Raw genomic sequence first — 11,793 nt, forward strand, 5'->3', positions numbered from 1 at the left:
TTTTGACCTGGTCTCCGTGAAAACTGAAAAATTTCTGCTTGGAAAATCATTTTTCTTGGATGTTTTATATATAACTTAGTATTTTAAAATCTTAACGGTTGTTTGACATTAGATTTCATATAGGTTATTTTAGCATTTTTCACGCTCGCTTTACAATGCTCAAAAATCATCAAGAAATGTTTGTGTACTAGCATTTCTGGAGAACACTAACATGAAAAAAAAACCTGAGGGGGCACCCGGGTTTGAACCGGGGACCTCTCGATCTGCAGTCGAATGCTCTACCACTGAGCTATACCCCCGTGATGTTTTATAGGGGAGAGTGGCATTCCTTGAGCAATCCTGTCTCAAGAATGCATTTTAACTTTCAGCCAGTTGACTTTAAAACTTCCCTTCAACCTGCTTTAAACCAGCTCATAATAAAGCACTTATCTTGAAATCAACGACTCACAGAGGTCATAACAGAGAAACGGGGCTCCCTGATTAAATGGAACCACAGCACTATCGATGCCATTGCAGCTATAATTTACAACTCAATCAATTCCGCCTAATCAGCTTAAAGGTTTATGATATTAGCCCTGGACGGGGGGACCGAAGGACCTCTCATCGAGTCCAAGTGTACCTGTACCTTGCCCCAATATCAATTAAATCTCGTCATCTCGGCCGGCGTCTTGTGATGTCGACGCTCGAGGGCGCCTCCAACGACGACATGAAGCTAAAAAGTCCACCTGAATCTTGTACTATTAAGAGACCGCAATCATCATCTGACTTGCTGGCTGGCAAATACAAATGAATAATCAGCTTTGTTGAAAGCGGGGGGAGAGAGGACAAGGTTCGCCCTGTGTTTTCTCATTTTGAAGGGTGATGGGTCCAGTTTTGGGATTAAAACATAAAACTTTCAAATTTTTCATTTAAGTCCATAATATCGTCAGCTACCCTATTGACAACCTGCACAAATGATTCGCTCCAATCGGACGAGAATTATTATCCCTTCTCGTTGTGTCCCCCTTTTTTCTTGGGAGTTGGAAAATTCTGCCGGACGGAAACTTTTATTTGCAAGGAAATTAGATCGATTTGTTCCAATTTCCCCCATAAGTCCTCACCCCTCGTTGCATTCCATCACCAGAATCGATACTTTTAGAACGAACGAATTGAAGCAAAGTTCTTAGGGCAGGTCAGGAAATTCAATCGGAAAACAGACAGAGCAAGCTTTGAACTGTGGCACTTGGCCTTTTCCAACAAGAGGGAGGACGATCGAAAGAGCCTGCTGGGATTTCCAGACAGAACTCGGTTTAGAGTGTTGAGTTTTAATTAAATTTTTGCCTGTTGCACCTCAGCAGACCTGCCTTACAAAGCCAATCAGAGAGCAGTTCTAACCCAGTTTCGAGCGTGGGTGCCGGAAGCTGACTTGGTGGCAAATGGCATTTTATTGGAGAGAAATTACCTCGCTGACACCTCTTTCACGGATTATTTATAGTGTTGTGAAAATTAAATAATAGAGTTGAAATGTCAAAAATTAAAATTAATTCATCAAGTTAATTTTTTTTAAGTTTGCTAAATTAAACCAAATCAAACTTATTTCAATTTCAAATATCAAACATTTTCAAAAGTGCATCCAGAAAGGCATATGTGAGCAAAAATGGTACAAATAGGTGGCGCTTTTACGATGTTTTTGTTAGCTTACCCTGAAGTGTGTGCCTCTGCCTCTTTCTCTCGAGCAAATGAATATAAATCGGACCAATTTTGCATAAACGTGTTACAGATATATGAAAATAAAATTCGAACCGTCGCGACCCCGACGGCTTTTGTTGGAGATGAGGAGGTAAGTGTCCGAAATTTGAAAAAAAAAAAAACTAATTTAGTTCCTTTTTATTTAATTTCATAATATAATATTCTAATAGACTAGATAACGTTAAGCTATAAAACATTTACATAAACTTTGACTTCATGGTTTTAGTGCAGCAAAAATCATTTGGTATTGTTTTATTGTTAAAAAAAATAAATCCCATTAAAAAAAATATAGCGTAAAAAATAAATGCAAAATCTCAAAAAAATCATAATTTGAAACGTTTGAAAATTTTAATCAAGATCAACAATTTTAAACTTTTCGTTCGTTTAACTTTTGCTCTTACTCCCTGGCATATTTTTTTCAAAGGATTTCAGATAATCAAATCACAAAACAGTTTTGGTACTTTTTCCTAAAATCTTAAAGTTAAATTTATTTAAATCAATGATTTCTGAAATTAAATATTATATTTAGAAATTTCAGATTTTTGATTTCTGAATATTAAATACAAAAAAAATGAATTTAAAGTTAAGTAAAGAAATTTGAGATTGCTGAAATTAAATATTAAATTAAGATTTTTTTTAAAATTCTTAAAATTTACTTAATTTTTTTTTGATTTTTGAAATTAAATATCAAAGTTAGAATTTTTGTTTTTTTTTTAAATTAAATTTAAATTGAAGATTTTTTTTAAATTAAATTTTGTGTACAGAATTCTTTTTTGAATTTAAGGCCGATGCAAATATTTAAACAAGTTTTTGTCCCTCGGCCCTGGCCGAGGTCAAGGGGGGGAGAAAAAAAAATTAAATAACAAGCCATAATCTTCACATTTAAATGAAAAAAAGTGTTTTAAAATGCATTTTACACTAGTTCAGTTGTTTTGCAATCATTAGTTTTCAAAAAATCTAAGATTTCATGAAAACAAAAATTGTATCGAAAAAAAAGATTTTGCATCGAAAATTTTCAAAAAATCTTAAGATTTTTTAATAAACCCAAACATGCTTAAAAATGATTTTAAACGCAGGAGAATGTATTTTAATTTGATTTCAGCTGGTTGCACTTGAATTTTCATTGAAATTTTGAAGTTAATTGTAAAAATATTTTTTTGCCCCCTTATTTTTTCGGGCCAATTTTGAAGGGGGGGGGTGACAAAAACTTTTAAAAATATTTGTACCAGCCTAATGTAAAATTTAAAAATAATGATTTTTTAAATTCAATATTTAATTAAAAAATTGAAGATTTTTAAAAATAAATATAAATTTATGAGTTTTGCAATAAAATATAAAATTTAAAAATTTTCGACTTTGTAAAAGAAATTAAATAGTTTTTTTTAATTAAATTGAAGATGTTTTTTGAATTCAATAAATTTTTGATTTTTGAAATGAAATATATGATTTAAAATTTTTGAGTTGAGAAATTATTTTATTCATTTGCTAAATAACATAATAAATTATATTTTTTTGGAAATTCAATACTAAATTTAGAAGCTAGTGAGTTTTAAAGATTTAATAAAATTGATTTTTGAATCAAATATTATATTAACAAGTTTTTGCTTTATTAAGTTAAATATTAAATTGAGAAATTGTTGGTTTTTAAAATAAAATATTAAATTAAGGATCATTTGATTTTATAAATTAAATAATTAAATATAAATTAAATTTATGAATCTTAAATTTTGAAATTTTTGAAATTTGCTTATTCCAAACGTAAATATCAAATATGCTTCATCAAAATCTGGAGTTTTTTAAAAGGTCCAATAAACCAAATTTTCAATTTTTGCTTTTTGGGTGTTTTTTAATACTCCTGACTCTAGGCGGTTTCAAAATTACCCAAAAAGTAAAAACTGAAAATTTGGTTCATTGGACCTTTTTTTTAAAAAAAAAACTCCAGCAATGTATTTTTATACTTATTCTTAAAATATTTAAATATTTTGAGCAATAATTATAATTGAAAATTTCACTCTTTGTGAAAGTTTTTGCTTCGATTTTAAAAAATGAATCAAAAGTCCAAGTTTAAACTAAAAAAACTAAATTACAAAAACCAATGATTAAAAAATAACTGAACAGATGTTTAATGCATTCAAACATATTATTTTTAATTATTCGTTAATGTCGAATTTAAAATTGAACATTTTAAATGAACATTGTTATTTTATAATTTGCAATCAATATCTTTAAATTTTCTTTTAATTTTTTTTTCGGAATCAAAAAATGTTTTTCATTTTAAAGTTAACTTTATTATTTTAGCAAATTATTTGTGGCTCTAGAAGTATTCGGAAAAATTGATGAGTGTTCACCCTGTATAAATGTATTTAAAATATATTTCATAGTTAAATGGAATTTGAGAAGCAAAATTTAAAAAAATACCATTTTCATTGTGAAAACATATCATAAATGAACAAATCTTCAACAACAAATGCCTAAATATTATGTTTCCTTTTTTCACACCTCCTAAAATGTATATTTTTTTCTAAATTATACTTAATTATTCATTCATTCTAACGTTAACGATATATTTTTAAATTATATTTATCCATCTATCCAGGTTTGCAAACAGTTTCCAATTGCGATTTTGTGATTATTTTTAATTTTTTTAAGTCTCGGATAAAGCAAAGTTCATTGTAAACAAAAAATATTTTTTGTTTGAATATTTTTATAATTTATTGTCATATGAGCAGTTAAATGATTCATGAAATATATTGAAAAAAGTTTTAATATTTGATGAAATTAAAATTCTGTTTCGAAAACAGATATTCTAAAAATTATTGACAATTATGTTGCTTCATTGAAATAAACTTGTCTTATCTAATGGATTAGCTACAATCATCCTACAATGTACAAATCGAATTGAAAATTTAACAAAATCTTAATTTCAGAATATCTAAGTATAAAAATAACCCAAAATAAAATATAACGCAGGACACTCAAGGCTTCAATTCCCTTTTGCGATTTGTATGTTTCAATTCCCGGGGCTAAAATTAATTGCCGCCAGACAGCGCTGAATTTATCAAATCGCCTACTATGCAGTATTCCAGCACAGCAACAACGTGATAAGCTCACTTTCCCTACCCAAAGGCTACACAGCTCGTGCTGCAAGGCTTGCTACGTTCACAGTTTGCATGCCAAGTTTGGGCTCAACAATGGGGTCCATTTTTCGGTCCCAAAAATATCTCGTTACTCAACAAGTGGAGCAATTCAATTGTGTGACCTTTGAAAACGGAAAACCGGTCGAATTTTTATATGTTCGTGAGATAAAAGAGAAACCATTCATCCCGCGAGAGCGTGTGTACGTGTGCAATCTCACAGTGACATAACGAGGCGCCGTGGCTTAGTTGGTTAAAGCGCCTGTCTAGTAAACAGGAGATCGTGAGTTCGAATCTCGCCGGAGCCTTCCCGATGAGTCATCGTCGGAGAACTTTTTTTTTCAAATTCTCTGTCAGCACCTAACCTTGATCGTGAAAACTAATCCACATCTCTCGGAGATTTTTTCCCACCCAACAAATTAAGTCGTCGCCGGTAAATATTTCCACCTTCGTTCGATGAGGGCGCGCGCGATCTTGTTTATTTTCATATCGCTTTCCACACCATTCCTAGGGTGCTTCTCTTTCACTTGCCTCTGGTTCAAACCAACCGGAAAACAAGGAAATAAATCAACGTACGCGAACGCTCACCAGGTTTCGACTCAGCGCCAACCGTAAAGCGTAGCGCCGGCCTGGGTTGGCTGTTTGTAACGAAACATTGGCTGTTTTCCATCGGTTGGGAGCAGGGTTTTCTCACTTGGTTTACACAGTGAAAATTTTTACAAATAATGGATTTTTTTTTTCGTTTATAAAACATGTTCCGTCAGTGGTGGTGTGGGTCAAAAAACGATACACCTCTCGCTATTTCTTAATAACAAAAACAATTTAAATAACATCAAACATCTTTAAACTTAAAATTGTTCCTAGATAGTTTACTAACAAACCTTCGGCATTAAGATCGTTTAAAAATTGACCCAAATTCATCTTTTAGAAGGGGTGACATTGGATCATATGAAACTTAAATGACGCTCTAATACATGAATATGATAAAAACAAGTCATCCAACAGTGTTTCTTCTTCGAAAGAATCGTATTGACATTCTACAATGTTTGAAATAGAGATTTTCAAACATTTGGGTACTTTTCAAGCAATTCCAATTTATAAATTAAAATGTTGATTTTTTGAGAGGACTTTTTTGGCCTAAAACGAACCTCAAATCTAAACAGCTGCAAAAATAATAAGATTTGTTCTAGGAGTGATTTTTTTTCAGCTAGGTCATCTTATGATGCCCTCTATAAAAACCCTTTTAACAGAATTTAGTTTCATTGAGAAGAACCTGAGAAATGGTAAAATTCGTAAAAAATCATTTTGACCTAATCTCAAACACCCCCATAATTTTGTTGAGCAACTCTATAACTTCATTTCTTTGAAAATAAATTATTCCAATTTGATGGATTATTAATAAACGTAGGCTTTGAAAAATACCTAAGATTTTTTTCCCTTTGGTATTTGGGAAAACATTGAAGGGAGGAGTGAAGTTTTGTGACAATTTGATGCCCTCTGATTTTTTCCCAAAATTGTAACTCAAACTATGCTGTCAAACCAAAAAACCTCAATAAATTGAATAACAACTGATTTCAGCATTCATTTCAATGTTTATGCATCTGGCAAACAGGGTAATTTTGCATAGTATTTTGTTTTGAAAATATATTCAAATAATACAAAAAAAAACTATATAAATAAATTCTAAAACTTAACATTCGCAATGGCATACCTGTTATAATGTAATACACATTTTGTGATACTTTTAGCAATGAATTTATAAAAGTTAGGTTTTAATTATGAAAATTATCAAAGTATGAAGCCTAAACTGCCTAAATTTCTTGAAGGTTTATTTTTATTTTTTTCCGTGTTTATAAGTCATTTTGACCATTTTGCGGTACTTGTTTTTCATCTTTCATTCTTTAACCTTCAATAATTATTTTTTGGTTTTTTTTTGTTTTTTTTTTTAACATCTTTCAATCACTTTTTACATGGTGTGTTTTGCGTTTTATTTGAGTAAACATTTTTACAGCTTAAGACACAATCATAACAAACATTATAATCAATTTTACATTTTTCGACACATTGGCAAAGGCATATAAAACAAGTCTATTAAGCAAACACCTGATTAAAAACCGAGATTATCTTTTTAATTAAATTGGTTGATAATTTAATTTTGATTGATTTTTTTTTAGTTTCGATGCAGCCCTCAGGCTAGTAAAAAAAATATTTTAAGTTGTAATTCCTTATCACAAAATGTTTGATTCATTGTAACAGTAATGCCAACGTAAAAAAATCATAGTATCGTTAAATTCATTTGAAAAAATGTTTTTTCAAGAGTTGTTTTTCTATGTGTGATTCAAACAATCAAAATTTGCGAAGAGCCTAAAAGTTCTCTGATTTATTAAAAATGCAAAAATAAACGTTATTCGTTTTGACAGCATGATATGAACTCGGTAGGTTGTTTTAAAAGGGTAAAATTTTTGAATGGTTTTAAATAGAGACAATCTGTTTAATTTTATATTTCCTCATCTGAGGAAATTTCAACGATTAATGTGAGGCTTTTTTTGCAACTTCGGAAGTATTTGAAAAATTGCAGTTTCCTCGGGTTCATTGAACTTTGACTATATTTGGAATCAAAGTAAATGTGTTAAGGCGAATACTTTTAAAAACATTGACAAATGAAAATAAAGTAAAATAGGAAAACGCTGCTACATAGAAAAATAAATGTAATTTAACACGACTCATAAAATTATCAAAAGTGAAAAAAACAGATAACAAAAAGAGGCAAAGTTATTCGAAGAATAAAAAATCACGGCGTGTTTTCTAGAACAAACATTTCAAGAAAAAATAGTCATCATTACTGTCAAATGTGACTTATAGGAAATTTTCTCAGCTTTTCCAATGCTTCTAAGAGCGAAATGTTTCATCGGAAAATTTCTGAGATATCTATTTTTTAAGTTTTTTTTTTGTTCTAAATTCCTTTATTATTTATTGAAAACTTTGTAATAACTATTCTGGAAACATGTCATACGATGTTTTTCATGTGCCATTTACTCATCAAATTGTGCAAAACAAGGCAAGAAACAACTTTGGAGAAGGTTGCAAATTGCTAAATATTTTTAAAATTAGCTAGGATTTAGCTTGAATTAAGCTGATAAACCCGATTTTTTTGTTGCATGTTTGAGATTAATTAGGATATCACTAGATTTTTATAAAAAAAAAACATATTTCCTTAACGTGAAGACTTTCATCATTGCCATGATTTTTGTGTCCCTATCAATATTTTGACAAAATTCCTTATACAAGTTGTTTAAAATAGTGCCCTACACATGCTGATTCTTTTTGGTACACGGAGAAAAAAGAGTTCCCAAAATCGTGAACAAGCGTTCATGAAAATAGGAACCACGAACAAAGTGTTCAAATCTCATGGTACGATTCCGAAAAACGTACCATGGAATTTGAACACTTTGTTCGTGGTTCCCATTTTCATGAACCCTTGTTCACGATTTTAGGAACTCTTTTTTCTCCGTGTAACGATTAATCTATTCCTTGCGAAGTTATGGAAATCGTCATTAATCAATGATTGCCAACTAGGACGTCAATGATTGTAGCACAAAATTATATAAATTTTGAAGCGCAATTGACTTAGATCAAAAATTCCTTCAGTGGCTTCAAGAAGGCTACAACTGGCACATGCTGATTCATTTTGGTGCAGAAGTTTGTTAAATTGAATTCAATAGAGCACATTTTAGAGTTATGATCAATTATCTTCGAAAATGATCAACGGCTTCATCTTAACCAAACATTAATCAATTGCATGGATACAAAATATGTTATATACTCAAAATTCAACTAAAAATTACTGTGGCGAGCTTCAAGAGAAAAACTTTTCATGAGTATGAAATGATTTTTATAATTTTTATGTTGTATGAAATGATCAAGGAATCAGCAATATTATCTTATCTTTTTGAAACGTTTTAAAAATACTTTGATTTTTGTTGGAATGGAAGCCTCTGTTTGATTTTTTCTGTTAAATAATATTTTATTTTTGTTTAAACCAAAAAATGTATGTGGCAGTTTTTTCAACATTCAGAGTCAAAACACACAAATTTTACTCCTACATTTAAATGCATTTTCAACAGTAAAACTTTTTTTTCGTTATTTCATACACATGAGAAAATTTTGAACCTTGCAACAGTAATTGGTTGTACATATTTGATGTTAAATCATCTTTTGGATCCATGTTCCCGGTTCATGTATGCTTTAAGAAGTATCATATGTATTCATAAAATCCATTAATAAACTTAACAATCTCAAACCTGCAAAAAATCGATTGTATCTGCTCAATAAGAGCAGACACGTGATATTTGTACACAAAAATTGTGTATTTATCTTCTAATTCTTGTAAATAATATTTTTAAGAAGGTTTTTTTGATTTTCATTGTTGAATAAATCCCATATGTTCAAAACTCGGTTAAAATTAATTTAATTTTTTTAGCGATTTGCAACCTTCTCCAAAGTTGTTTCTTGCCTTGTTTTGCACAATTTGATGAGTAAATGGCACATGAAAAACATCATATGACAAGTTTCCAGAATAGTTATTATACAGTTTACAATAAATAATAAAGGAATTTAGAACAAAAAACTTAAAAAATAGATATCTCAGAAATTTCCCGATGAAACATTTCGCTCTTAGAAGCATTGGAAAGCTGAGAAAATTTCCTATAAGACACATTTGACAGTAGCGATGACTATTTTTTCTCCTTAAGGTTGCCCAGAAAACACGCCGTGAAAATGGTATTGAAAAATAATTGTAGTTCAGGGAAATAAAAAAAAAGCAAATAAATCATTTGAGGATTATTTTTTTTCTCTGTGCATCTCAGCCGTATGTATCCCCATGTTCCTAACGTGTAAAATCCATTCACGTTTTAAAGTTCAATGTTTCCCACAGGTCGAGTGACAGAAAACAGAACCCAGTTGAGTTTGGAGCTTCCACCGTGTTTCCCGACTTTAAATTTTTCTCCAGCACACGCACACCTTGCTGTGCTAGTAAGCAGGCCGGGAAGATGCGCTCGGTAAAATGGTAATTTTTATTTTCGTTCCAAGGTCGTGCAGATATTTCTCGATGATCAAATCTTCTTCTGGTGGGGAAGCAATTGCGGCCCGACAGGGTAGAACAATAAATTATTGCCACCACCTGAAAGGGTTTGAGGAACGAGTTGGGAGGAGGAACTTTTTTCTTCACATTTTATGGTAAAAGTTCGTTGCTCGCGGCCGATTTACACACATCTCAAGGACGCCTACTGCGATCTGATGGTCAGTTCAGGGCAGTGCATCGGGGGAAGATGCGAAAAATAAGTGTGCAAAACTGCAGCGCTGGACCACGGCTGCGGCGATCGGCTCAGACTGATTGGCAGTTGTATGCAATGTCTTACTTCCTTGCAGGGGGATTTATTTGCATTGTTTTGATTTGAATCGATTGGCCGCGCTGATAGCACGTTGACCTTTTAGAAACAAGTATCATTTTTGTATGATTCATCATTTGAAACTTGTTTATTTTGTTTTGAATTGATATGAAATCTATCAGTTTTTAGTTTTTACTTTTTCGATCTGCTTTCCACTCAGTAATTTTCACTTTCAGTCTGACATTTACCTGCAATTTTATCTCCATTAAAGTTCCACTGAAAATAACCTGCTAATATCCCCCTCTCCCTCCTCAACAAAACTGCTACTGGTGGTGACGTTATCTGTCAGGTGAGCTTCCACCATCAATCACCAGAGTTTCACTGAGATTGCAAAATGCACCGTCCCCGGAGGGGTTTGACAGCGCTGCACAGATAAATGTTCACTGATATTTTCATATGCGCATTTCTAATGTTTTTTTTTGCGCTCTCTATGGATACTCCATCAGCTAGATATGATCGACTGGATTTACTACATCGCGATTTACTTTGTTTTCATTGTGGTTGAATAAATGGCTAACTGTTTTTAGAGTTACCTTATTAAAAATTCTAAACTTTTTTGATTTTCAAAATTTCTTTGACAAATTTAAAAAGTAATTTTTAACCCTTTTCAAACTTAACTCCATTTTCGTTATTACACTTCAGGGTAGATATTTGATTTATGGAACGCTCAGATCAAATCGCGTGATTGCAGAATGGTGACTAGATTTCACAATGTTTTTCGCGTAAAAACGATTCGATTACCCGCTCAGCTCCGTACCGTTGCGCGATGATTGATTCAATAGTTTACATTTTTTAAACAACATGTTCTATCCAGCAACATAGTCACAATTTCCCGACAAATCCAGGCAAGCTCTGCCGGCAGACAGCTGTCATCAGCAAGATTCACAGTCCCATCGATTAAATTTAATTTTCATGGATTACTGCGATTCGTCCCAGCGCCAACGTTGCGAGCGCTGGGAATCCTGCAGAATTTTTAAATTGAACCACATTGATTGCCCCCTCAACAAAACCTGTTGACCGTTTCGTTCGTCAAACCAAACCGTCTACAGTGGCAGTCATTCGGCAGCATAAAAACTCATAAATCATTCCAGCGGTGCGGTGAAAAATGCATCCGCATGCCGGTTGGCAATTCTCGAGAAACGGTTCTCGAGCCATCATCATCATCTCGGTCGCCATGGTTCTGAGAAAAGTTTGCACGAAAGGCAGAATGCGACAGCAGTAGTAAAAAATCTTTTAATTGAATCAGAATCCTTGAAATGTTACATGAGTGGAGGGAAGGAGACAATTGGATAAAACAATTTACAATATAAAATTGTTGTTTTTATTTTCATTCGAAAGGCTAAATTCTGTTATTTAGACCTTTCTAAAAGTCACGTGTAAATTGAAAAAAAAACAAGTTAAATTACCATAACAAAAAAAAAACCTTAGATATTTGGATTTTTTTTTTCTCAAAAATTAACAAAATTGAAAATTGAATCATAATT

At 31.8% G+C, this 11,793-nt stretch overlaps 2 non-coding genes across 2 annotated transcripts; one reads left to right on the plus strand and one right to left on the minus strand.

The window, feature by feature from the left end:
• Positions 1 to 227: 227 nt before the first annotated feature.
• On the minus strand, positions 228 to 299 carry Trnac-gca (transfer RNA cysteine (anticodon GCA)). Its single transcript has one exon. It is a non-coding gene; the product is annotated as a tRNA-Cys (tRNA).
• Positions 300 to 5,096: 4,797 nt separating this feature from the next.
• Trnat-agu (transfer RNA threonine (anticodon AGU)) lies at positions 5,097 to 5,170 on the plus strand. The gene has a single exon. It is a non-coding gene; the product is annotated as a tRNA-Thr (tRNA).
• Positions 5,171 to 11,793: the final 6,623 nt, after the last annotated feature.

Source organism: Culex pipiens, chromosome 2 (genome assembly GCF_016801865.2).
Source record: "Culex pipiens pallens isolate TS chromosome 2, TS_CPP_V2, whole genome shotgun sequence".
Lineage (NCBI taxonomy): Eukaryota > Metazoa > Arthropoda > Insecta > Diptera > Culicidae > Culex > Culex pipiens.